Source organism: Pinus tabuliformis, chromosome 1_1, assembly GCF_031772625.1.
Source record: "Pinus tabuliformis cultivar Carrire ecotype Pingquan chromosome 1_1, CPIR1, whole genome shotgun sequence".
NCBI classification, from domain to species: domain Eukaryota; kingdom Viridiplantae; phylum Streptophyta; class Pinopsida; order Pinales; family Pinaceae; genus Pinus; species Pinus tabuliformis.
Genome location: NC_142297.1, coordinates 396,823,273 through 396,850,693, shown reverse-complemented (window position 1 = coordinate 396,850,693; position 27,421 = coordinate 396,823,273). Strand labels below are relative to the sequence as shown.

The 27,421-nt window shown below is 36.5% G+C and overlaps 1 pseudogene; it reads left to right on the top strand.

The window, feature by feature from the left end:
- Window positions 1–757: 757 nt before the first annotated feature.
- The window catches only part of LOC149213307 (dynamin-related protein 4C-like), a 39,595-nt pseudogene continuing 12,931 nt past the window's right edge, over window positions 758–27,421 (top strand).

Sequence of the window (27,421 nt, the reverse complement as noted above, 5' to 3'; positions counted from 1 at the left end):
TGCTAAAACACTTAGCAGATTTGAAAGGGCAGATTTGAAAGTTTATGTAATTGGTTGTTGAATGTTATCGGGTCCGGTAGTTCATATACATATCGCATCACTCAAACCGTTCGGCGTGTGACAAGCCCTGTCCCCGACCCTTGGCGATATGCGATCGCCGACACATCGCATCGGCGTTTCGGAGTGGAAGTGATATATATATATATATATATATATATATATATATATATATATATATATATATATATATATATATATATATATATATATATATTGAAGCGGCCTTTGTAAATCACCGATAGCGATAGCGATATCGCATCGGACCAAGGGAGAGCGCCGATAGCAGAAGCTTGTGCCTGCCGACCGCTGATACTACGATTGGATCCCGACCGTCTGATCGGTCAGATCCGGATCTGCAGTGATAATTTATATATTTGCTTATAAAGGCGGAAAAGCATTCTTTAAGCCTTTTTCAAAGGCTTTTGGAGTTCCGATAGGGAAAGGAAAAGTGTTAAGGAAAGGGGTTGATCGGCGGGGTGATTTATCGGTCAATTGAGATCCGATTGTTGGGTTGTAAAGATCCATTATGGGTTTTTATTAACCATTGCTTCAGCTACATCAATTTTTGGTATCAGAGTAGGAGAAAGAGGTGTTTGCAGCAAAGATGCCACCAAGAAGAGGAATTGGTCGAGGAAGACCAGAACCAAATGCAATTTTTTTGGAAGAAGTGTTGAGTTTGCATGCATGAATGGAAACAATGGAGATAGCCCAAAGAAGAGCGCCTGATGATGGAGCTGAGAGTTCTTCAGAAGAATCTGTTTCAAATGTGGGAGAGGTAGAAGAAGACAATGACACTGCCAAAGTCCTCAAGATGCTGGAAAAAGTAGGAACCAAACCCAAGATGGAGATCCCTATGTATGTAGGGAGTCTGAATGCGGAGGACCTTATAGATTGGATTAGATCCATAGATCAGTACTTTGACTATGAATAGGTTGTGGAGAATAAGACGGTGAATTTTGTAGTCACTAGATTGAAGGGTCACGCAGCCATTTGGTGTGACAAGGTATAGACATCAAGAACGAGGAAAGGAAAATCTAAGATTAAGCAGTGGGACAAAATGGTAAGAAAATTGAAAGCCAAGTTTTTACCTAAAGAATATCATTTGAATCTTTTTAAACAAGTGCAAAATTTGAAACAGAAAGGAATGTCTGTTAAGGAGTATACAGAAGAATTCTATAGACTAAGTATTAGAGCAGGGAATGTAGAAGGTGACGTGGAAAAGATAGCTAGATATATAAATGGGTTAAGGTATGAGATACAAGATGAGATTAGCTTGTTAAGTTTGAAAACTGTTGAGGACGCCTATCAAGAAACTCTGAAGGTAGAGGAGAAAATATTGAGGAAACAGATTCAAAGGAACAGAGGAAAGAGCTCAGTGAGAGTAAGAGAAGCTCCTAGATCCAGAGGAACACAACATCAGCATGAAGCAGGAAGCTCAAGTGATAGATCACCACAGAGGGGTGAATATAGTAGAGGAAGATTTGTGCCCAGAGGACGAGGGCGAGGAAGAGATGTTAGATGTTATACCTATGGAGAATGGGGACACATGTCATGGGACTATCCTCATAAAAAATCAGCAAGCTAGAGGGGTGCAAATGTGGCTGAGGCAAAGCCAGAACCACCTCAACTTGAGGAGAAAGAAGAACCCCCTGAAGAAGGTGAATCACTGCTATTTAAAAGAAATTTTCTTAGAGAAGAAAAGGAGGCTGGAGAACCTTTGCAAAAGAAGAACTTGTTCAGAACCACATGTAAATCAAAGGGTAAGTGTTGTAAGGTCATAATTAGGAGTGGGAGTACTAACAATTTTGTGTCCACAGAGATGGTGGATAAGCTTGGGTTAGCAAGGATGGCACATCCTGCACCCTACAGAGTGTCTTGGTTACAGAAGGGCCACCAAGTCATTGTGACAGAGCAATGTAATGTTGAAATGCAGATCAGTACATACAAAGATGTAATCCTATGTGACATAATGCCCATGGATGTATGTCATATACTATTGGGGAGACCATGGCAATTTGATCGGAAGGCGATTCATGACGGGAGAAGGAACACCTATACTATAGAGAAGGATGGAAACAAGCACACGTTACTGCCAGTGAAGAATGATGTTGATAAATGATAGCCTGAGAACAAAATCATGCTAATAAGTGGTAAAGAATTGCTACAGGAGGCCGAAAAAAGCGAGTTTCACTTTGCTATTGTAGGGAAGCCCAAGGTAATCTTAATGTCCACAAATTTAAATGATTTGCCTCAAGAAATTAAATTTGTGTTAGATAATTTTATGGATATCATCGTGGATGAATTACCGAATGAATTACCACCGGTTAGAAGTGTTAGCCACCATATCGACTTAATACCAGGGGAAAGTCTACCCAATAAAGCTACATATAGACTAACCCCTCAGGAAAACGCAGAGGTTGCAAGGAAAGTAAAGGAACCGATGGACAAGGGGTTGATCAGAGAGATTCTAAGCCCATGTGCTGTGCCAAAAGTACTTAGTCTGAAGAAGGGACGAGAATGGCGCATGTGCAAAGATTCCAGAGCTATCAACAAAATAACGATCATGTACAGATTTCCTTTGCCCATAATGAATGATTTAATGGACTGTTTAAGTGGATCCAGATACTTTACTAAGATATATTTGAAGAGTGGGTATCATCAGATAAGGATTCAGGAAGGCGATGAATAGGAAACTGCCTTCAAAACAAATAGTGGACTGTATGAGTGGTTAGTGATGCCTTTTGGGCTCACTAATGCACCCAGCACATTCATGAGACTAATGAATGAGGTCTTGAAGGAGTATGCAAGTAAATTTGTCATTGTTTACCTTGATGATATTTTGGTTTTTAGCAAAAGTAAAGAGGAGAATTTAGAACATCTGAAGTTGGTCTTGAGAACTCTACAAAAGGAGAAGCTACTAATCAATTTGAAGAAGTTTAGTTTCATGAAGGAGGAGCTGGTGTCTTGGGATTTGTGGTTTCCAAAGAGGGTTTGAAGATGGATCCGAAGAAGGTATAAGCAATCAGGAACTGGCCTATTCCCAGAAGCATATTTGAGGTAAGAAGCTTCCATGGACTTGCTAGTTTTTACAGAAAGTTTATAAGAGGGTTTAGTCAAGTTTGTGCACCAATCCTTGAGACAATCAAGGAGGTCAATCAGCCATTTCGATGGACAGAAGCAACAGACAAAAACTTTAATTTGCTGAAAAAGAAGATAACAGAAGAGCCAATTCTAGCATTGCCTAATTTTGAGAAAGTCTTTCAAGTAGAAACAGATGCAAGTGGAGTAGTAGTTGGTGTGGTACTGAGTCAGGAGCAAAGGCCCATAACATATTTCAACGAGAAACTGAATGATGCAAAGAAGAAATATCATTCTTATGACAAGGAGTTTTATGCTATTTTGCAGGCATTAAAAAAGTGGAGGCATTACTTGTTTCCTAAAGAATTCATCTTATATTCAGACAATCATGCTTTACATTTTATTAATAACCAGCCAAAGCTAAATCAGAAGCATGCCAAATGGGTGGAATTTCTGCAAAGTTTCACTTTTGTAATAAAGCATAAGAGTGGTAAGTCTAATAAAGTGGCAAATGCATTGAGTATGGTAAGTTTTATTTTGCAAGAGTTTAAAGTGGGTGTTGTAGGTTTTGAGGAAATGATAGAAATGTACAAGGGTGATGAGGATTTTAGAGACATCTACACAACAATTCAGAATCCATTGAGCCATAACAGAAGTCAATGGATGAACTACCTCATTCAAGGTGGCATATTATTTAAAAGCAACAAGTCATGTATTCCTAGATGTTCCATGAGGGAGAACATAATCAAGGAAAAGCACAGTGGAGGACTATTTGGTCATTTTGGACAAGATAAAACCTTCGCTCAGGTGAATGCTTTTTATTATTGGCCGAAACTACAAACTGATGTTAAAAATTTTGTTGAGAAATGCAGGGTATGTCAATATGCCAAAGGAAGGAGTTAGAACACAGGACTGTATCAGCCATTGCCCATACCAGATCGACCATGGGATGTAGTTAGAATGGACTTTGTTCTGTTACCAAAAACTCAGAGAGGAAATGATTCTATTTATGTTGTAGTAGATAGGTTTTCTAAAATGGCGCATTTCATTGCTTGTAATAAAACTAGTGATGCAACACACATAGCTAATTTATTCTTTTCAAAGATTGTAAGATTACATGGTTTACCTGTAAGTATTGTATCAGATCAAGACACCAAATTTGTGGGGCATTTTTGGAGGACACTTTGGAAGAAACTGGGACCTAACCTCAGTTTTAGTTCAACATACCATCCTCAGACAGATGGACAAATTGAAGTAGTGAACATGAGCTTGGGGAATATACTAAGGAGCTTAGTATATCAGAATCCCAAACAGTGGGATTTGGCATTAGCTCAAGCTGAGTTCACTTACAATGATACACCAAACCAAAGCACTGGAATGAGTCCATTTTAGATTGTCTTCGGAATGCATCCGAGAGGAGTGTATGAGATTAGTCATTTGGGAAAACAGGAAGCCAGGAGTGCAAGTGCTAAAGATTTTGCTGAACAGATGCAGAGATTACAGGAAGAAGTCAAAGGTAAATTGCAAGAGAGCAACAAAAAATAAAAGCAGACAGTAGATCTGAAAAGAAGAGAAAAGGAGTTACAAGTAGGAGATTTAGTCATGGCATATTTGAGGAAAGAGAGATTTCCTACTAAAACTTATAACAAACTGAAAATGAAGAAAATAGGACCTTGTAAAATTAAAAGGAAATTTTCAGCCAATGCATATGAGATTGAGTTACCAGAAGGGATTGGCATATCCCCCATTTTTAATGTTGCAGACTTATATCCATTCAGAGAGGCGGAAACAGAGTTACAGAAATAAGAGATAGATGATGAAGTTCAAACCGTGAACTGGGAGGAACAAGTACCAAAAGCAGTCAAGAAAGAAGTTGAAACTATCTTGGATCAAATAATATCCAAGAAAACCAGAGGGCAGACATATTTCCAGTATCTAGTCAAGTGGAAGGAGCAGCTAGTGGAAGATTCCAGTTGGTTAACAACAGCTGAACTATAGAAATATGGAGTAAGTCCTAACAACTTGAAGAACAAGTCTTTTCTTCCCCAGGAGTCTGATGCAGGAGCATCAGGATTAGCAAAAAATGTGAAAACTTGTTCACATGTTGTGGCTAAACAGGTTGAAATTCATTGACTATTGGGTAAAAACCAGTTTTTACTGAGAGGGTTGGACCTCTCAAATGATTTGTTATAATTCATTGTTGTAATAAGTTGAGACTATCGTATTCTATATTTAGAGATAGAGTTGTTAGCATAGGTGTAAAGGAGAGATAAGAAATAGAGGATTTGTTGTTAGATCTCTTGAGAATACAAGATTGCTGTTAGATATTGTTAGAGGAATTATTGGAGTGATAAAAGGAGAAAATGTAATAAGCAAGAGGGAGGAGAGGATTTTTGTGTGGAGCGAGAAATAGATAGAGTGAGTGGATTGCATTCTTTTGGAGATAGAGGTCTTTATTGTAATAACAGGCGAAGGCAAGACTCTGTTCTTTATTTTATTGTGAATAAAAACAATATTGCATGCATTATCATTTGAGTAGCCCGTGGAGGCTTTGAATGTTGATTTCCTTTCTCTGTGTTTTGATGCTGGACCTGTGTTTTCATGTTTCATAGTGGAAATCCCCGTGTTTAAGGTAGATTTGGTGTAGTTGGGTCCGCAAGAGGAAATCTCATTTACACAGGAAATCACGCTAAAACACTTAGCGGATTTGAAAGGGCAGATTAGAAAGTTTATGTAATTTGTTGTTGAATGTTATCGGGTCTGGTAGTTCATATACATATCGCATTTCTCAAATTGTTCGGTGTGTGACAAGCCCCATACCCGACCCTTAGTGATATGCGATCAATGAACCATCACATCAGCGTTTCGGAGCGGAAGTGATATATATATTGAAGTGGCCATTGTAAATCACCGATAGCGATAGCGATATCACATCGGACCAAGGGAGAGTGCTGATAGCAAAAGCTTGTGCCTGCCGACTGCCGATACTGCGATTGGATCCTAACCGTCCAATCGGTCAGATCCGGATCTACAATGATAATTCATATATTTGCTTATAAAGGTAGAAAAGCATTCTTTAAGCCTTTTCCAAAGGCTTTTGGAGTTCCGATAGGGAAAGGCAAAGTGTTAAGGAAAGGGGTTGATCGGCGGGGTGATTTATCGGTCAATTGAGATCCAATTGTTGGGTTGTAAAGATCCATTGTGGGTTTTTATTAACCATTGTTTCCGCTGCATCATTATATGTTTTGGAGTTTTTGGCTGACATTTAGTGAACATATTTTGGTCAAATCTTAATTTGTGTTGTCTAAATTGGGTTTACTGGCCACCTCAACAATTCTCTCATTAAACAGGGATTGGCACACCTACCCCCATGCATGATACATGCAATGATTTATTACCTAAACATATGGAAATTATTATGATTATTAAATTATTATTAATTTTTTATTTATTTTAATTTCTTTATTCTATTTTAATTTTTTAACATTTAATTTTTTAATTTAATTATATATTTTAATAAAAAAGTTGGATATATATATATATATATATATATATATATATATATATATATATCTATATATATATATATAGATATATATATATATATATATATATATATATATATATATATATATATATATTTTAATTTAATTATTTATTTATTTATTTGTTATATTTAAATAACATATGGTCTTCCTTCAACTCATCTTAACCTTGAAGTCTTTCCTTGCTAATATACAACCAAAATTGATCTCCCACTTGGAAAGCATGATCAACATGATTCTTTTCATGCCTTACTTTGTACCTGGATTTAATTTTCTCAAACTACTCTTGTATTCTTTGATGCACTAGCTACATTTGTCCAATAAAATGTTTGGCTTTGTCCACATCACTATGTCTATCTACTACAATTTCTTTACCAAAGATGAAATTCAAAGAAGACTTTGGAAAATAACCCAGACAAGTTTCAAATGGAGTTTCTTGCATATATGAGTACTTGGCAAGATTGTAGACATGCTGGATGTAATGCAAATTCTCATATGAAAGTTTAAGATGATTACCACAATATCCATGAAGGAGATACATTTTTTTTACAATATGTAGTAAATTCGACTCTCAAATTCCCCTACAAATTGACTCATCAACAAACCATAATAACATAAAATGGAAAATAAAACATTGTTTCATATAATTGATTTATTCATGACATCACCTATACAAAATACCCGACTGTGGGTACATGCAACATGTGGAATACAAAAGAAATGTAGTATTTAACTAGACAAATAACCCAATAATTTCTTAGGCAACCAGGTTAAGGATTTTTCTTTGTACATTTCTCTTTCTTCTGGAGCTACTTTAGGGATGAGTACAAAATGCCTACCACTTTCATTTGACTTTTATTTCTCATATGATTCCATAACCCTTTTGTCCTTCTTTGGATGAATATGTGGATGCAACTTCGAACATTTCTCAATCCAATGCCCACTTATATTGCAATGAGTACAAAAGTTTCTGTGAGCATTTCTTGGCAGAAATGTCTTTGAACATGGAAGAGGATCTTCCTTCTTGGTCTCACTTGTAATGGACATAGTCGTTTTCTGGACCAATGCTTTCCTTTTTTGGCACTTGGCTACACAATGGTTAGGTGCACTTATCCCCACTCTGAAGTCTCCGTACAACGCTCTTTTCACCACCACAATATTCAAGCTTCCAATTCAACTCATTTAAGACATAATCACCTCTAACCATATTTGAAAAACTTTGTATAATTGATGCTTCTCGATCTCCCGAAAGACAATCTCAACACTGGACTGTATCAAAGAGTGAATTATGCAACTGACTTTTCTACACACATGGATCTCAAAACATAACATGTCACTGATGCTCTTGAAGCTCGAAGCACAATAAGATTCATCAATATATAACATATTCACACAATCAACCTAACGATCTCTCGACACTAAAGAATGAAGAGAACCACTAAATTAATTATATTTCTCTATTCAATAATTGGTTTTGCATAAAAAGACAACAAAGCCCATGATGACGAAACCAATAATCATAAATTATCCACTATCATCCCAGCAGAAACTCTTCCCTTGCAAAACCAAACATGAACTCTACCCAAAAAACAATGAAAGCGATCAAAGAAAGTAAGGTAAGAGGAATACAAGTCGTCGCTATTTATTTGACATAGAATCATTCAGAGAAGAACCAGAATGGAATTAAGTGGACACAAAAAATCATTATGTTGTGATTTCAAAAAGAGGACCTGCCATTCAAATCCTCTACCACAAAAATTTCCATACCCATCATAGCATTCCCAAAACTGCTACTATTCATTGACCTATGTCACCATATGGAAATTGCTGACTCAACTTCTCCATAACACCTACTACTTGCCATGATTTCTTTTCATTTTGACAATTTCAATGACGGATTAAAGTCATGGCAGATTCATTAACAATAAGAGGTAGGAAGCACAACGTGACATATATCACGTTCATCAATACAAACTCATCCTACAAATCCCACTATAACAATACTTACCTTGGGAGCACAACGTGACAGAGATAATGCTTATCAATACAAACACGTAATGAGTGATGGTGATCACGTTGAACCGGTTAACAAAGATCAATTTGAATGTCATTTATCGATCACTCGACCACGATGTTCTTAGACAACTTCATCAATAATATTGCATCATTGCCTTCATATCTGAACCAATTGGATAGGAGTATCTTAAATTCAGAGGGGGTTCTAGCTGGAGTTCTCTATTGTCATTGTCCACGCATTGAGGATCATTTTTTTCGAATTGAGGTTGGCTAATATGGAAAAAGGGATGCACAAAAAAATGGCAACCTAAGGCTTTCGACTTCCCATTTTCATTTTCCACGCATTGAGGATCATTTTTTCGAATTGAGGTTGGCTCACATGGAAAAAGGGATGCTAAAAAAAATGGCAACCTAAGGCTTTCAACTTCCCATTCACAATGTTGGAAATTTATGGTGATTTCAAACACAAAAGAAATTTCACAGAGAACAACGCTCTGCTTTAATACAGGATCTTAATCATCCAAAAGAAAACTGTTACAAAATAGTCTTCCTCTTAAGAGGGATTACAATAGGAACGCTTCAGTTCCAGAAACTAATTTCAGTATTTCAGCGCTGCTGTGTGTTGCAAAATAAAAACTCTCTATATATATCTAATTCTACACTGCTGTGTCTACACATATATAGTGCATTAGGGGTCATAATAGTCCACCAGCCACTTTTAACTCTCTGACAGAGTCTCTGCTGCAATCTGCTGCTTCAGTGAACAAAATCTGATCCTCTTAGACATTTTGCTGTATTTCTTGAGTTGGTGGTGTTGAAACCCATGACTGATAAATGCTGCGGCCGACTCGAGGCTGGTTCTTTCCTTCTCGGCCATGCTTCTTCTTTGATGCTGTTGGTGAGCAGTTATGGCGCAAAGCCCGGATGTGATCTTCCTCTTCCTTTGGGAACACAAATAGGTAAATGGCGAAAAGATACTTATTGCCGTGGCGTAAACAAGGTAAGAACAAATAATGGCCGTTTGATCAAAATGGATGGACGACTGGGATCGTTTGGCAAAAGCTGCGATTTGTGATGGCTAAGGTCGCATCGCAACATCGCGGAGGGTTTAACGCGCACTGGAGAAAAATCGTGATCTGCGATCGCATCACAAATATCGCATCGTAGACAACACAGGGACACAACGAAGGTTGACAAAGAAATGTTCGATATGCGATCTGCGACTTGATCGCATCACTGGGAACTCAAATGGAGGTTTTCAGGAAATAGAACGCTGCGGTCACTGTCGCTCCTCCGCAGTTTAAATTATCATTCCAACACTCCCCTTTAATTTCAACTGCTGGGTTTTTCTGCATACCCAGGCATTTCCTGAAATGATCAAAACTTTTCTTTCCCAATGGTTTTGTCAAGATGTCAGCTAACTGATCCTCTATTCTGCAGTGCTGCAAAAAAATCTCACCATTTTTAACCAATTCATGTATGAAGTGAAATTTGGTGTCTATGTGCTTTGTCCTTTTATGAAAAACAAAATTTTTAGACAATGCTATTGCCGAGTTATTGTCATAGTAAATGATTGTGCCCTTTTCTTGTTCATGACACAAATCTCTGAGAACTCTTCTCAGCCACACTGCTTGGCATGCTGCTACTATTGCTGCCACATACTCTGCCTCTGCTGTTGAAAAAGACACAACTGGTTGCTTCTTGGAAGCCTATGAGATGGCTCCTGATCCCATATGAAACACATATCCCGATGTGTTTTTCCTATCATCAACACTTCCAGCCCAGTCACTGTCAGTGTAACATGTCCACATGAAAATTTCAGAAGAGGAATATAAAATACCAAACCCCTTCGTTCCATTCACATACCTTAGAATCCTCTTGGCTGCCTGCCAATGAGTCTCTTTCGGTCTTTCTATAAATCTGGAGATTAAACTCATAGCGTGCATAATGTCCGGCCTAGTTGCAGTTAAGTACATAAGGCTGCCAACCATGATCTTGTAAAATTTTGGATCAAAGTCCTTGCTGTTGTCTTCTTTGGTCAATTTCAACCCCGTTACAGTTGGAGTCACAGCTGCCTTGCTGTTCTGCATGTTAAATCTCTTTAACACTGCTTCGACATATTTAACTTAAGAAATGAAAACAACATTTTCACTTTGGTCTACTTCAGTTCCAAGAAAATATCTTAAGAAGCCCAAGTCAGTCATTTCAAATTCACTTTTCATGACTGCTTTAAAATCAGCAATGAGAGAAGCATCATTGCTAGTAAAACTCAAATCATCTACATATAAAACAACAATAAGAATCTTACCATCATTCTCCTTTATGTAGAGTGTGGGTTCACCATCACACTTATCAAACCCATTCTCAATCAGATAAGCATCTATTCTGTTGTACCATGCTCTTGGAGCTTGCTTCAGCCCATAAAGAGCCTTCTTCAGTTTGCAGACTTTATGTTGTTGGCCTTCAACTTCATAGCCTGGAGGTTGTTCAACATAAACCTCTTCTTTTAACACTCCATTCAAGAATGCAGATTTAACATCCATCTGATAAATCTTACATCTGTGTTGTACCGCAATAGACAACATTGTTCTGACTGTTTCCATCCTTGCTACTGGTGCAAAGGTTTCATCATAGTCTTTGCCTTGTTGTTGCTTGTAGCCTTTCACAAAAAGTCTTGCTTTGTGCCTGTCAATCTTGCCTTCAACATTGATTTTGGTCTTATAGACCCACTTAACTCCAATGGCATCTTTGCCTTCACGGAGGTCCACTAACTCCCATGTTTTACTCTTCTCAATTGCACCAATTTCTTCATTCATTGCTTCAATCCATTTATCTTCATTTACAGCATCTTCAAAATGAACTGGGTCATCAACATGACAATACAAAGCGAATAATGAATTCAGACCAGTATTCTTGCTTACCTCTCCTTGTTCATAAATCTCATTCAGATTTCTGAATCTTGGTCTTCTTGGTGTGCTTAGAGTTCCATCCGAACTTGAGGGTATTTCTGATCCCTGTGGTGTGTTTGGAGAAGTACTTCCTTGACTTCTCAAGGTTGTTTGAATTCCAGCTTGTGGTGTGGTTTGTTGTACTTGCTGTGGTGGAGGAGGAGCCACCAAGGAAGGATTATTTGTTGCTGTCCCTTCCTCTTCTTCTTCGTGAAACACAATTTTCTTCACATTGACTGTCTTCTCTAAGCTTCCATCCCAAGCTTCATCTTCAATGAACTGCACATCTCTGCTTACTATCAATTTCTTGGTGGATGGATTATAGAGTTTGTATGCTTTTGACTCATCACAATAGCCAATAAAGACACACTTCTCCCCCTTACTGTCAAGCTTCTTCCTTAGCTGATCCGGTACATGTGCATATGCTACACAACCGAATACTCTCATGTGAGTGACAGTTTTCTTTTGACCACTCCATGCTTCTTCTGGTATTTTGTTCATGACAACTTTAGTTGGGCATCTATTCAAGATGTAAACTGCGCAAATGACAGCTTCTTCCCAATACTCATGCGGCAAATGTTTTGCCTTCAGCATACTTCTGACCATGTCAAGAATAGTCCTATTCTTCCTTTCGGCAACACCGATTTGCTAAGGTGTATACCTCGCGGTGAACTGCTTTTGTATGCCATTCTCTCTGCAAAAACGTAGAAAGTCTCTGGAGATGTACTCTCCTCCTCTATCTATTCTGAGCACTTTGATATAATGCCCACACTGCTTCTCAACTAGAGTTTTGAAGTGGCGGAATTTCTCAAACACTTCACTCTTCTGCTTCATCATATACACCCATGTCTTTCTGGTGTAATCATCAACGAAAGTTAAAACATATTCATTTTTGGAAAATGATGGTATTTGCATCGGTCCACACACATCATAGTGAACAATTTCCAAGGGTGCTTTTTCCCTTATACTCTTTCCTGCTGGAAAGCTTTCTTTGTGTTGCTTGCCCAAGATGCAGCCTTCACAAAGGCTGTCCGGTTTCTCGATCAATGGCAATCCCTTTACCATTCCCTTTCTGTGCAACAGATTGAAGCCTCCGAAATTGAGATGTCCAAATCTCAAGTGCCACAACCAATTCTCATATTTCACTTGTTTCTGAAAGACTTCTTGTGTTGCAGCTGCAATAGTTCTTCCTTCCTTCAAATCTGCCCTGAGTTTGAGAGGAAACATTCTATTACTGGTCATCTGCACCTGTGCAATGATCTTCTTACTTTGAGGTATGTCCTTGATTGTACACATATCATCTTTGAAGAACAATTGTAACCTTTGTTAATGAGCTGTCCAATGCTCAAAAGATTACATTTCAGACCAGGTACATAGTATACCTCTGGCACAATCATCTGTTCTCCATTTCTTGCTTGGATACTAACTCTACCCTTGCCCTTAACATATATCTTACTATCAGTTCCTATTGTTACCTCAGATTTCACATTTTCATCCAGATTGGCAAACATTGCAATATTTCCAGTCATGTGATTACTACAACCTGAGTCTAAGAACCAAAAATCTTCTTGTTTGTCTTGTGCAATGTTACATGTTAAAAGCACAATCTTTGGATTCTTATCTTCTTCATTTGCAAAATTCGCATTCTGCCTACTATTCATGTCATTTGTTTTTTCCTACATTCATTGGCGTAGTGCCCATATTTCTTACAATAATGACATTGGACTTGGGATTTGTCATACCTTTGTCCATGAGCTTGCTGTTTGCTTGAACCTTCATCTTGGTTCTGATTGCAGCTCCTTCCACTTGTGCTTGTAGGATTATTTTTGCCTTTGTTTTGGCTTCTTCCACGACCTCCGTTATTTGCTCTACCTCGACCTTTTCCTTGGCCAAAAGACATATGAGTCTTGAATGCTTGCTCAAAAGAGGAATCTGTTCCTCTGCTCAGTCTGTGTTCATGAGACATAAGAGAAGCACTCAGCTCATCTACTGTGAACTGTGAGAGATCCTTTGTTTCGTATATTTCTACCACGATAGCTTCAAACCTTGAGGGTAAACTTCTCAAGATCTTCTCTACAATCCTTATTTCTTCAAGAATCTCACCATGAGATATTATCTGGGCTATCAACCCAATAACGTGAGTGAAGAATGAATCTACTGTATCATATTCCTTCATGCTGAGTGTTTCAAAGTCTCTCCTCAACATCTGCAACTTTTCAGTCTTCACCTTCTCCATGCCTTGATAGGCAGTTTTGAGAATATCCCATGCCTCCTTGTATTTTATTGCTGCTGCAATTCGTGGAAAAACACTTTCATGTACTGATTGGAAGAGAAAAAAGAGGGCTTTGGCATCCATCTTCCTGTCGCTCTTCAACTGGTCTCTTTTTGCTACTGTCAAAGCAGCCAATGTTGTTGCATTTGCAGGTTCAGCATAACCAGTTTCAACCAGCTCCCATATTCCTTGAGAAGCAAACAATGTTTTCATTGTTATGGACCAATAACTGTGATTTTTCCCATTAAACTGTGGCAGTTGGGAATTTGTCAAACCAGTTCCAGCATCTTCCATCTTAACAACTCCTACAATGAAAAACAAACTCTGTTTTTGACTCACTGAGTGCCTAGACTAGCTTTGATACCATGTTGGAAATTTCTGGTGATTTCAAACACAAAAGAAATTGCACAGAGAACAACGCTATGCTTTAATACAGGATCTTAATCATAACAAAAAAACTGTTACAAAATAGTCTTCCTCTTCAGAAGGATTACAACAGGAACGCTTCAGTTCCATAAACTAATTTCACTATTTCGGCACTACTGTGCGTTGCAAAATAAAAACTCTCTATATATATATAATTCTACACTGCTGTGTCTACACATATATAGTGCATTAGGGGTCATAATAGTCCACCAGCTGATTTTAACTCTCTGACAGAGTCTCTGCTGCAATCTGCTACTTCAGTGAACAAAATCTGATCTTCTCAGACATTTTGCTGTATTTCTTGAGTCGGTGGTGTTGAAACCCATGACTGATAAATGCTGCGGCCGGCTCGAGGCTGGTTCTTTCCTTCTCGGCCATGCTTCTTCTTTAATGCTGTTGGTGATCAGCTATGGCACAAAGCCCGAATGTGATCTTCCTCTTCCTTTGGGAACACAAATAGGTAAATGGCGAAAAGACACTTATGGCGGTGGCGTAAACAAGGTAAGAACAAATAATGGCTGTTTGACCAAAATGGATGGACGACTGGGATTGTTTGGCAAAAGCTGCAATTTGCAATGGCTCAGGTCGCATCGCAACATCGCGGAGGGTTTAACGCGCACTGGAGAAAAATCGCGATCTGTGATCGCATCGCAGACAACGTAGGGACGCAACGAAGGTTGACAAAGAAATGTACGATATGCAATCTGTGACTTGATCACATCATAGGGAACTCAAATGGAGCTTTTTAGGAAATAGAACGTTGCGGTCGTTGTCGCTCCTCCACAGTTTAAATTATCATTCCAACACACAAGTCTGCACTCTGCAGTCAACACGACAAAAACAAGCTCCACGCAAGCTTACCAAAACAACATCCACACCATCTCTTTGTCGACGACTCTTATCTCCAGTATTTACAGCAAATATTCACACCGACCTTTCACACATTAAACTATGTATTCTCAAAAGCTAACTACACTATATACATAAAACAGAACCTCACATCTCTTTCATCTCCCTGGGCCCTCTGGTGAGGGTGTGAAGCCCATTGAGGCTCAGATACCAACAAAGAAACTAAGAAACTAGTAGAGCAGATAGGGTAGACAGATTACACAAAAAAATAATTAATATATTCAATTATAAATTTATAAATCTGAGATCCAACCGTTTCTAAAATAGGAAAATACTCTTGAACAATTCTCTCAACAAACCTTAATCCGTAATAAAATAATTAGTAATAAAAGAAATCTGCCTACATTCTAATTTAAGCATTATTCCAAATATTTCCCTACTCCAAAATTGCGCATTGTGTAGTGTGTCAAGAACATCGAGCAGTGACCTAATGCGGTCATTGTAACTTTGGCTCAAGTTCAGTGCATTGTGGCTCGTCAGCTACAAGTTTTCGAGATTCTGACACATTTTCGTGTAGACAATTCCAATCAGTTGAAAAGTTGATGACTAAGGTCATTAACCAAAATCAATCCGAGAAACACTTTTAATTTCATTAAAAATTCCAAATTATTTACATCGAACGACGTCATCATGAATGATTTGAGAATACCATATAATCAAACATTCATATTTAAATGGTAACATGTCAATTAATGTGCAATATATGCTTGAATTTTATTTATGTGATGTAGTATTTAAATACTCTTCATGTTTTCTTACAAACTAAATTTTGTTAGAAGGATTTTGAGGATTCTATGTTTTTAACTCACATGCACTCAAATCACAATTGAAACAAGTGATGATCGAAAATATAATTCCAATTCTTTTATTTGTTAATAGTACCCAGACTCTTTAATTGCACAAGGGGATAAATGTTTTCCTAGTTATAATATTAAACAATAGTTCTGAAAATTTTTCTATTTTTCCCTAAAAGCTATGACCCAAATTTGCACTGTTCAGAGTGCATATTTTAAATAGCAAGCATCAAAGACACAAACTTTTCAAACAGAAAAAGTTAGTTTCCTTGTGAAATATTTGGGTTAGAAGTGTGTCTTTTCCTCAAGACTTCAGTTGGGGAGATCAAATCGCAACTAAATTTGAGCTAAAACTAAAAAATTTAAGGGAAAGGAGAATAGAGTAAAACAAAGTAAAAATTTGGAGCAACAAAATAAAAGTTTAGATTATAATTTTTAATGCATGAAATACATTTATATGGAGACTGCGGTTCTTTTACCAAGCAAAATAAAAGTTCTTACAACAATTTATACTTCATCACGGGTTGTGGAGTAACATACTTAAAACTATTCTCAAACTTACACCCTCAACTATGCAAATAAATTTTACATACATATTTCAAAATATACAATTTTGACTCATTAATACATGACAGAAAAAAATATTAAGACACAGGATGAGTGATTATACAAAAAATGTTTTTCTATGTTGCAGAGTGAATATTTGCCCATACTTTTTTACCCACCCTTCATTATATATACATTCCTTCTTAATTACTTGATGTGTGTTGTGGAATGGACAAATTGTACTCCTACCGAAAACTTCATTTAATCTGTCCTTCCTGTAAACAAAAATACGCAACATGATAATTTTGCATGATTATCAAGTTAACTTCATTGATTTGTAGGTTGTTCATATTATTTTCATTGTTTGCAATCTTAGTTGTTGTTGTTGTCATGTATGTCAGAATGTGCTTCAATTCAAGTAATCTAATATTGTGGCTATAGATGATAATGGAGAAATTCACAACAATTGAATTGTTTGTTTGGATATTTATACAATTTTGCACCTTAAATGAGGTTGGATCCATGGATTGGAAAAATGCAAGATATCACAATTTCATTTTGCATTTAACTATGTATAAAGGGGAAATCATGATTGATTAGAAGCTATCTTGCTTGGCATGTAACCAAGGGTATCTCACATAATTTGTTATTGAAAGGTCTTTTTTAAGAATTCGATCTCATTAGACTTTTATTAGAGATTTATATAAATTTTTCATGTGCTATCCATGGATAATGAATGTTACTAGAAGTTGGAAATGTGAAGAGGTATTGAAGACATTCTAAGGTCTCATTTTGTAACATCTTTTGGAATCCTCTATTTGATAATAAAAATATTTATTTTTCTATTAATTTTTTGGTTCTATTTAAAGTGTTCTTAATTGACAAAATAACATTTGTAAAATGAAATAGTGATTCTCCCCCTACCCTTCTCAGTATTTCCAACAGATAGACAAAACTGAACTGTAATGAAAATGACACAACTGAACTGAAATGAACTGTTAGACACAACTAAACTATAATCAAAATGAGACATCTGAATTGTAATAACAATGTAGTTCCATTAATAGCATTGACTCAAAAATAATTTTTTTCATAAATGTGTTGAGATATAAAAAAAGTACCAAAAAAATAAAGTGAGCTCGAATGATGGACATAATGGTTGTTTATGTTGCTATAATCTATCACAAGAAATAAGAACACCATAATAGGACTCCCACCATAATAACCCCAATAGCAATCACAAGAATACTGCATGTATTAAAAAACCACGTATATCAATGTCTGTCAATGAAAATTGGTGGAGAACATGCTAGATCCTACACATATCTCCCACATCTGCATCCATTGGATGATGCTTCACTAAGTATATCATCAACAACCCTTTCGACATCTTATTGGTAAGTTATGTTAAAACTTTGAAATTGTGCAACAATGTTTTTGGCTTGTTTGTGGAGGGGTTTGAAATTTTGTTTTTTGAATTGGTAAATTCCAATCATTTGATTGGTTATCAACTCTGGATTGGTGTAAGTGACAATTTCAGTTGCACGATAGTTCCTTCTTTCTCTTAGCCCATCAACTAGGGTAATATAATAGGCTTCATTATTTGTGGTTGTCTTAGGATCTTCTTTACTATTTTGATAGACTAGGCTTAGTGCTTCATTATGAAGAACAAATCTAGTTCATGCTTGGCCTAGGTTTGGATGGCACCAAACCTGGATGATCAATGACCAATTTTGCACCATCTTCAGAAGAAGAAAACAATTTAATGAAATATTGTTATATTGTTAAAACGAGGTTGCAACAAATTACTATTTCAGTAGTGGCAACTCATTGTTACTTTGGCAGAAAATCACAATTACAATGGCAGAAACTCACAATTACAATGGCTGCAACTCACTTTTACAGTGGTGGAAACTCATTGTTACAGTGGCAGAAACTCATTGTTATAATGGTAATGATTCACTGTTAGAGTGATGGAAACTCCTTGTTAGCGTGGCAAAAACTCACTGTAACATTGAGTTGTCACAACTGTAATAGTGAGTTGCTGCTAATAGGATAATAGCCACTGTAAAAATGAGTATTACAACAACACCACTATCACTTTATCAATAAACCATATTAACATGATAGCTCATCTTAACATGATAGGTCCTCCCGCACAAGGTTAACATGATAGCTCATATTGGTAGCTCTTGTTTCCTCTTTAATTATGTAAATATGATGAATTTTCCAATGGATGCATAATGAAAATATGAATCAATAAAAGTGTTCATGATATTAGCTATAAGAAATATGAGAATTGTTGGATGATGGAGATGTCTCATCAATTAGAAATTATAAAAAGCTAAGAATTTTCTCATTTGTTTCTATGACACATTAATTCCATGCCCATTTATACAATTTTATTTGTCTTTCTATATTTATTTTTTAGAAGCTTCAAACCATTATGAATTTCCTTCAATAATACAACATTCAATATGGAAATGAAATAATATCCTATGGTAAAGGACAACTCCTATTGAAGTACCTACACTTGAAATACTTATACTTGCATGGAGGATAAAAACAATATTCAAAATGAGAATGAGACAATGTATATATGGCAAAGGAATACTCCTATAGAAGTACCTACCCCTGAATGGAGGATAAAAACACATGTAAAAAAGGAATATCAAAATCATAATGACATTTGTATTAGAGTAGGTATCAAGATAATTAGCTTATCGATGATTTTATATTAAAAATAATTTTCTTAGTAAGATCCTTTCATTTTGCTTTGAATTCACATTATTATATATAAATATACACACCGAATTTTACAACCAATGTTATATATAAAAGTTATAAGGGTTAGTTCAATTGGTTCAATCAACTAATTTTTTTATTTTTTATATTCTTTGATGAATATTGGTTCAAAGAATACTCAAGTTTGATGTTGAGCCAAAGAAGATGGCAAGACAATTAAAAGGAATAAACCAACCAAAAAGTTAAAGTAAACTCTATGAAACAAACTTTGAAGCAATAAAAAAGAATTCATGAAGCTCACCACTCATGAAGCCCACTAACAAATTATAAACAACGATGATAAACGAGTTTCTACAACGATGACCAATGAGTTGCCGCATTGGAAACCCAGATAAGTGTCGTAGTGGAAACTCATTCATCAACTTTGCGAAACTTGTTGGTCACCGTCACTGAAACTCGCTTGTCACCATTGCGGCAACTCCCTGGAACAACATCTCGAAGCAAAAATAATGCAGATAATTGCAGATAATTTGTAGAAAATGCATATAATTTTAAAAAATAGTAAATTTACCTTTGCAAATGGTAACCCTGTCTCACTTGGCAGAAGAGAAATGCACTCAGCAAATTTCTAAAAACAGTGGGCAAGTCTCCCTTGTTTTCTCGCTCAATGGAATGAAAGCAACTCTCCCCTATTTCCTTGCTCGATGGAATGAAAGAAACTCTCCCTTGTTTTCTCGCTCGATGGAATGAAAGCAACTCTCCCCTGTTTCCTCGCTCGATGGAATGAAATTGAAATGAGAGGAGATGGAGTTTCCAGCCGCAAAATCTCAAGCATGAATCAGGCTGTGTGACGTTCCACTCACGACAGATTTGAGGATAATTCGATTGTACACAACATTTCCGGAGAACATTTACTTCCCACCCTCTAGTTAATTGCTAATGGATTTGCTAGTTCAAACTTGAAATTGGAGCCCTCACTCTATATACAACTTGGAGGTGGCCATTAGCGAAGGAGGGTGACCTATCACTTAGGTGAATGTGTGTCTAGGTGAGTTAGTTGAGTCTTCATGTCGTAACTGACAAGCTAGCTTGCAAACAAGAGCTGGACGTCCAGCGAGGAAACAGATGTTAATGTTCTAGAGCTCCATTTTGTTAATGTTAGGGAGGGATGTGACCTGATCGCTAGAAGATGACAACAAGGGGGCACAAAATTTGAAGGGTGTTTCATCTACCCATTAATCCACTCCAAAAAGTTTGCCTATTTAAAATATGCACTCCAAATAACACAAATTTGGGTGATGGATTTTAGGGAGGAAACAAAAAAAACCTTTTATAAGTGTTGTTGTATTTTATGGCTAGGAAAAATTTTACTTCCTTGTGTTTGTGTTGTCAATTTGATGATTTCTATTTAAAATATGCACTAAATTTGGATGATGGTTTTGAGAAAAAGAAAAATGAGAAAGCCTTTTATAAGTGTTGTTCTATTTAATTACTAGGAAAACATTTAGTTCCTTGTGCTTTCATTTTGGTGATTGTTATTTAAAATATGCACTTTGAACATCACAAATTTGGGTGATGGTTTTTTGCGGAAAAACCAAGAAAAACTTATGATTGTTATTTAAAATATGCACTATGAACATCACCAATTTGGGTGATGGTTTTTATGGAAATAACAAGAAAAACTTTTAAAATTGTTGTTCTATTTTATGGCTAGGAAAACATTTAGTTTCTTGTCATGTCAACTAAAGAGTCTGGATATTACTATCAAGTGAAATAATGGGATATTATATCTATAATAATATTTTCGGATCATCACTTATTTTAATTGAGATTTGATTGCATGGGAATTCAAAACAGAGAAGACTTGAACTACTCGCAAAAAAATTAGTTTGTAAGAAAACACGAAATGTTGAATTAAATAGTAGATGATAGAAATAAAATTCAAGTATATTCGATATTTTTAGACCTGTTACCGTATCATATGGTATTTCCGAATAATTCAGGATGAAGTCGTTCAATGTAAATAATTTTCGCAATGTTTTGGGATTAATAATTTCGGAACTTAATGGTGTTTCACGTTTTGTTTTTGGTTGATGACTCATAGTTTCAACTCTCCAATGGACTGGATGCTTGACAACTTGCAGCTGACGAGCCACGATGCAGTAAACTTGAGCGAGAGTTACATTGAGCGCATTAGGCTGCTGCTCGATGTTGTCGACACACTACGCAACCTTGGAGTAGTGAAAGAGCGAATCTGGCTCCCCATTATTGTTGTTATTGGAGATCAATCGTTTGGGAAGTCAAGTGTACTGGAATATTTTGCAGGGATTAGCCTCCCAACTGTTGGGAATAATGCTTAATTAGTTATGTAAATTGCTGACAAAGTAAGCAGCAGATTTTGTGTTGTCTGTAAAATTAAAGCAGCAGATTGTTAGGATGGTTAGTGCTGGAAGTTGTTGGAAATTTGCTGTAATGTCAGTAGATTGATCGCAAAGTTGATTGACAAATATTTTAGTAATAGTTTTACTATTTAAGAATGTACTTTATAGTTGAATTTAATATATGAGATTTGCAGCATTTCTTAGCTCACACAGTCAGTGTGTTTTTAATTGTTTTATCTTTTATATGTTTTTTTCTTCATAGTACTATTTTCTCATTTGGCTGGAAATAAGGCATTTCATATTCTACATATGGTATCAGAGCAGGTAAAATTTTTTTGGGTTAAAGCTGTATTGTTGGAATTTCGCCAAAGTTATTCATGTCAAATTCTAACCAGATGCTAGTTCTAGAATTTGATGGCAACGATTATGATTATTGGTGCATTAAGATGCTAACCTTTTTGATTGGAAAAGATTTGTGGGAGATTGTTGAATCAGGATATGAAGAGCCAGCTGATTCGAATGCTCTTACAGCCAATGAAAGAACAGCAAGAAAGGAAGCAAGGAAGAAGAATGCTCAAGCTTTGTTTCACATTCAGATAGCTCTTGATAAGAGCTTATTTCCAAGAATATCTGGAGAAAAAACTGCCAAAGCTGTCTGGGAGACTCTACAAGAAGCTTACCAAGGTAGTGATCAAGTTAAGGTGGTCAAGCTTCAGACATTGAGGCGAGATTTCGAGAATTCGAAGATGCAAGAAGCTGAAAGTATCAGTGACTATTGTGTGAGAGTCAAAGATGTGGTCAATAAAATGGCTACACTTGGAGAAGCTGTAAGTAATGAAGTTTTAATTAAAAAAGTATTGAGGTCTTTAACACATAGATGGAATCATGTTGCAATAATCATGGAAGAAAGTAAGGATTTAACAAAACTACAGTTTGATGAATTGGTTGGATCTTTGATGTCTCATGAAGAAAGATTGAAGGAAAGTTTTGAAGCTATAGAGAAAGCTTTTTCCTCTAAATTACAAATTACAAAGAATGAAGATGCAAGTAGCAGCGATACCAAAAGCCATCAAGGTCAAGGTAAATGGCAAAGCCAAAATTATTCAAGAGGTAGAGGAAGAGGTGGCTCAAGTGAAAGAGGTAGTTTCAGAGGAAGAAGTAGAGGTAGATTTGATAAGAGAAATGTTCAATGTTACCATTGTAACAGGTATGGTCACTTTGAAAGAGAATGCAGATTGAAAGAAGGTAAAATGCTAATTATGCTCATGAAAGTGGTGAGTATCCTCAAGGTCACTTATTTTTATCTTATGACAAAGGTGAAAATACTAGTAAAGATGTTTGGTACCTAGATTCTGGATGCTCTAACCATATGACAGGGGATGAGAAGTTGTTTTCAACAAAGGATGGAAGTTTCAAATCCAAGATCCAGTTTGGTGATGATAAATCATTGGAGGTTGCTGCCAAAGGAGCTATGGAGGTCCAAACAAAAGAAGGTATAAAGAGTGTTCATGACATTTATTATACTTCACAATTGAAGCATAATTTGTTGAGCAATGGACAGTTATGTGAGAAAAATTATAAAGTAGTCTTTCAAAATAAGACATGTACTATCTATGATAAGAATAAGGGAAATAGGGTGATCATTGTTGTGCCTATGACAAGAAATAGGATGTTTCCCTTGAGGTTTGATAAACATAACATCAATCTTGCTAATATGGCTTATGAGGATTAAGGTTGGTTATGGCATCTCAGGTATGGGCATTTAAATTTTCATAGTTTGAAGTTTCTAACCTCACATGCATTAGTTTCTGGTTTGCCCAAGGTAGAAGAGCATAAGGAGGTTTGTGAAGGATGTGCTAAAGGAAAGCATGCAAGGGAAAGGTTTCCAAAGGGTAGTGCATGGAGGGCTTGTCACCCACTTCAGCTTGTTCATTCAGACATATGTGGTCCTATGCAGACTAAGAGTTTGGGTAAGTCATCATATTTCATCACTTTTATTGATGATTACTCACGAAATTGTTGGGTTTATTTTTTGAAGGCCAAAAGTGAAGCCCTGGATACATTCAATAAATTCAAATCCCTTGTAGAAAATGAGAGAGGGTGCAAGATCAAATGTTTGCGGACTGACCGTGGGGGAGAATTCTGCTCAAAAGCTTTCTAGAGTTATTGTGATATGAATGGCATCAGGAGGCAGCATACTACAGCATACACACCCCAACATAATGGCATAGCTGAAAGGAAAAATCATACTGTGGTTGAAATGGCAAGATGCATGCTACAAACTAAGGGATTGAGCAACACTTATTGGGGAGATGCAGTTGCTACAGCAGTATACATCCTGAACCATAGCCCCACCAGTGCACTGGAAAATATGACATCTTATGAAGCTTGGTATGGAAAAAAGCCTAATGTTAATCATTTCAAAGTTTTTGGTTGTTTGGCTTATGTGCATGTACCTGATCAGAATAGAAAAAAGTTAGATGCAAAGAGTGAGTTATGTATTTTTATTGGGTATAGTGAGATAAGAAAGGCTAATAAATTGTATAATCCTCTAACTAACAAGCTTATTGTCTCAAGAGATGTAATTTTTGATGAAGGGGGAGTTTATGGTCATCAAAAAAGCCATGTTGAGAAGACAAAATCTGTTTTGAATGATATAATTGTTGATAATGATAATGAGCAGCCAGCTAATGTTTCTGTAATTAGTGGCTTAACTCCACCAAGCAGCCCTTCATCAATTTCTTCAACATCAAGTTCAAGTCCAACTTCTTCTCCAAGTTCTACAAGGAAGGTAAAAAGATTGAGTGATATTTATGAGAGGAGTGAAAATCAAGCACATGAAGAAAGCCCAATAGGTGAGATAGTCAATTTTTCTTTATTAGCTAAGGATGAATTTGAACCATCATGTTTTGAAGATGCATGTACTAATGAGGTTTGGATGCAAGCCATGCAAGAAGAGATGGATTCCATTCAAAGGAATGACACTTGGAAGTTGACAAAGCTTCCACATGACAAGGAAAAGATTGGCACCAAATGGGTCTATAAGACTAAATTTAACAGTAATGGGAGTGTTGAAAGACACAAAGCAAGATTAGTTGCTAAAGGATTCACACAGAAGTATGGAATTGATTATGAAGAGACATTTGCACCAGTAGCAAGATAGGAGACCATTAGAATGTTGATTTCATTAGCAGCTCATAAAAAGTGGAGCATACATCATATGGATGTGAAAAGTGCCTTCTTCAATGGGTACTTAGAAGAGGAAGTATATGTGGAGCAGCCACAAGGTTTTGAAGTGGAAGGAAAGGAGAATAATGTCTACAAGTTGAAGAAGGCTTTGTATGGCCTTAAGCAAGCACCAAGAGCGTGGTATGCAAGGATTGATGGATACTTTCTGGAAAATGGCTTCCAGAGAAGTAAGAATGATCCTACCCTTTACTACAAACAAGAAGGTATTGATATTTTAATCATAAGTTTGTATGTTGATGATCTATTGTATATGGGTAGTATTTCTAAGATGAGTGATAAATTCAAAGCTGCTATGATGAATGAATTTGAGATGAAAGATCTAGGCATCATGAAATATTTTCTAGGAATGGAGGTTTATCAAAGTAGGGATGAGATTTTCATTTGTCAGACAAAGTATGCACAGGATATGCTAAATAAATTTGATATGCTTGATTGTCATCCATCCCCTACTCCAAGTGCTCATGGAGAGGTGTTATGTAGAGATGATGGTGCTGATTTAGCTTATGAGAAAACTGACAGAAGTATTGTGGGGAGCTTGATCTTTCTAACCCACACAAGGCCTGATATTACATATTCAGTTTCACTTGTTTCAAGGTATATGACAAATCCATCTGAAATACATATGAAGGCAGCCAAGAGGATTTTAAGGTATGTGAAAGGCACTCTAAATTTTGGTATTCATTACTACTCTTCTGAAAAGTTCAATCTTGTTGGATTTAGTGATTCAGATTGGGGAGGTAGTCTTGATGACCGTAAGTCCACATCTGGAAATTGTTTCTCTTTTGGTTCCGGTTTGATTACATGGAGCTCAAAAAAACAAAGCATTGTTGCCCTCTCATCCACAGAAGCGGAGTATGTTGCAGTTACCTCAACAGGTACACAAGCTCTTTGGCTCAGAAATTTTTTGGAAGAAATTGGAGAAAAACAAGTTCAACCTACAGTGATTTATTGTGATAATGTAAGTGCCATCAAGTTAGCAAAGAATCCAGTTCATCACAACAGGACAAAGCATTTTGACCTGAAATATCACTTCATTAGAGATTTAGTGTAGAAGAAGGAGATTGAATTGAAGCATATAAATACTCAGCATCAACTAGCATATATATTCACTAAAGCAGTTCCAAAATATCAGTTTTTGGCATTACGAGATAAGATAGTAAATCCTCATTAATCATTAAGGGGGATTGTTGGGAATAATGCTTAATTAGTTATGTAAATTGCTGACAAAGTAAGCAACAAATTTTGTGTTGTCTGTAAAATTAAAGCAGCAGATTGTTAGGATGGTCAGTGCTGGAAGTTGCTGGAAATTCGCTATAATGCGAGTAGATTGATTGCATAGTTGATTGAAAAATATTTTAGTAATAGTTTTACTATTTAAGAATGTAGTTTATAGTTGAATTTAATATATGAGATTTGCAGCATTTCTTAGCTCACACAGTCAGTGTGTTTTTAATTGTTTTATCTTTTATATGTTTTTTTTCTTCATAGTACTGTTTTCTCATTTGGCTGGAAATAAGGCATTTCATATTCTACACCAACGGGGCAAGGGATTTGTACGATACTCCCTCTTATTACGAGATTACAAAGCTGCAAGCCGGAGGAATGTGAGATTGTGATTGAATACAATGGAAAAAGGAGGAAAATTTTAGAAGCAGAGATTAAACAAACGCTAGATACAGTTACGGAAGAGATTGCAAGAAGCCAGAAGGGTATAGGTGATACGCTAGTGACACTTCATGTCAAAAAGCCGGATGCTCCAGATTTGACTATGGTTGATCTACTTGGGATAACAAGGGTCGTTGTGCATGGGCAACTAAGAGATATTTATGAACAGATAGCAAATATAATCAAACAACAAATTACTCCCAAGGAGAGAATCATACTTAACGTGTTGTTCGCAACTGAAGATTTTCCAACCTGTGAGTCAATAAAAATGTCTCAGGATGTTGACCCAGAAGTTGAAAGAACTTTGGCCATGGTAACAAAAGTTGACAGAGCTCCTAAGGGTCTTTTGGAGAAAATGACAAGGGACGCTGTTAATATTGGTCACGATTATATTTGTGTGCAGAATAGAGTAGGGATTGAGTCTACTGCAGAAGCAAGACAAAGGGAAAGTGATATGTTCAGAACAGATCCTCATCTTTCTAGCATTGATAAATCAATGGTTGGAATACCCATATTGGCAGAAAAATTAATGCAGATTCAAGTAATGGGAATATGTTAGTGCCTTCTTGATATTATAAAAAAGATTGATTCCACACTTTCCAAGAGGCGGGCAGAGATGGCTGCATTTCCTAAGCGTTTCTTTTTTTTCTGCAGATGTGATACTGTTGGCAAAAACAAGGAAACATCCATGGGGCAAGGGATTGGAATCTCTAGTCAATCAATAAAAATGATTCTCCTTACAATAGTTCGGGCATTCATCGGTTTTATATGAGCCTCTTCAGTTACA